The sequence below is a fragment of the Orycteropus afer genome, unplaced genomic scaffold (genome assembly GCF_000298275.1).
Source record: "Orycteropus afer afer isolate SDZICR_OR568_19922 unplaced genomic scaffold, OryAfe1.0 scaffold00034, whole genome shotgun sequence".
In the NCBI taxonomy this organism is placed as follows: Eukaryota; Metazoa; Chordata; class Mammalia; order Tubulidentata; family Orycteropodidae; genus Orycteropus; species Orycteropus afer.
In genome coordinates this window covers 16,919,660-16,921,773 of record NW_006921621.1, presented here as the reverse complement: position 1 = coordinate 16,921,773, position 2,114 = coordinate 16,919,660, and positions in this window count along the sequence as shown.

Below are 2,114 nucleotides of genomic sequence, written 5' to 3'. Positions count from 1 at the left end.
GAGACAAAACAGTTTGAGAACCATGTATTAACTAAAGGCATGGAGAACAAGCAGCAGCCTATTGTAGGTAATTCAAATATGAAGAGGTTTTATGGATGGCTAACAAAAAGGTTTTATTAGTAGCTTCATAGTTAAGAGCTTAGGTTTATTCATCAATGAAGAATGAAAAATACTATCAGAAACACTGAACTTCCTTTAAAGACACAATTGATTAAAAGTACAATCATACATTGCATTAAAAAAAAAAAAAGAGCAGTTCAGAGATGGGCAAGACTAAAGCTTACGGATGAGGGGAAATGAGTATGGATTTGTTATACGTAAAAGATATAGTAACTGTTATACTTTTTTTTCTTCAAAAAAAGCCTGGTGACCTCTTCCATTTAAGTTGCAGGAAAACAAGTAAATTTCAGCACTATGAGTAAGTATTGAAAACATATTTTTAACACTTATTTAAGTATTAAAAATGTATTTCCATGTCTACATAACTGTGCTCACTGATCTGGTTATAATAAATATACCTGTATGACAAATACTTTCCCTGCGCTGTGTATTTTCTGTAACAAAAACACTCTTTGTTCTAGGGGAGAATTTTAACCTGCTACCAAGCAACAGTGACCCCAAAAGCTCCCATCTTAAACATCCTAACCAACCATCATACAGCCAACCAATACAGTCAGCATCATTAAGACGACGCAGAAGTGGAGAGGGCCTCTCCTTGCCTACAAAGCACTCTTCACGTCTGTTCCCCAGACCTCTCAACAACCCTAAGAAATACAGAAAGTAGGTAACCTTATTCCCATTTTACAGATTAGATCCAGAGAGGCCAGCCTGACTGAAGCTACCTCACAAATCAGGTGAGTGCTTTGGCCACCACTCAATGATCTGTCTCCTAAAGCAATGTTCTTGTCCCTCTAGCAAACTGTCTCAGAACACATGGCACTGCCGCATCCCTAACCTTGCCTTTCCTACACAACAAAACATTTCCAATTTCAAATTCTGTCTTTGGGATAATCTAGGATCTATAAAGGAGCTCTGGTAACGTAGTGCCTAAGGCACTTGACTGCTAACCAGAAGGCTGGCAGTTCAAACCTGTCAGACACTCCTTGAAAGGAAGGTTGGGCAATCTACTTCCATAGTGATACTGCCTCGGAAACCCAAGGGGGGGTCACTATGAGTCGGGTGTGACTCAATGGCACATAACAACAACAGGATCTATAAATGTGGTTCCTAAATACTCTCTTTTAAAAAGCTTCCAAAGAAAATTCAATAGAATTCATATTAGCCTTAAAAATAGTTCTGATATTTGGTGGGGCAGGGGTATGTTGGGAAATAAAGAATGCAAGAGAATTAGGAATCTGTGCCCTAATGATCCCAAGAAATTTTTTTATATCTGTTAATTTCGCTACAGAGGCAAGTAACTATTTCTCTACTTCATCAATCACCTCATTCTGAAAAATGAAAATATACTCATTATGTAAAATTCCATTATAAGAGAACAATTTTCAGATCCCTTGGAGTGTGTCATAATGGAAGAGTAACTCCTGGGGCCACAATGGAAGCTATAAAGACTGCTTCATACATATTTACTCCTACCCATGTCTAAAAGGTTGTGTGTGTATGTGTGTGTGTGTGCAATCTACTTCCGTAGAAATACCACCTCGGAAACCCATGGAGGGGTCACTATGAGTCAGATTCAACTTGACAGCAGTGAGTTTGGTTTGGTTTTTTTTTTAGGAGTTAAATGAGAAAAAATTACACAGATTATAAACACAAGGCAGGGATTTCTCCAAAGGAGGCCAAGCCAAGGATGCAGGACCTTTTAGGGATGGTATAAAAGAGACTTTGAGTATTGAATGATGGTCAAACTAGGTGGCCTTAGGGTCCTTTCTATCCCAAAAGACTGATCTGGGAATGCTCTATATAATGGCAGAAACTTACCTTGGAAAACAGCCCACACTTGCCAAAAGTGATTATTTAAAGGTCTAAGACACTGAAACCCAGGATAAGTCCAAATTTGTAGTACAGAGGCGGGGCAAGATGGCGGACTAGGCAGAAGGATTGCACAGACCCTCTTCAACAAAGAAAAGGGAAACCAATTAACACAGACACAGAAG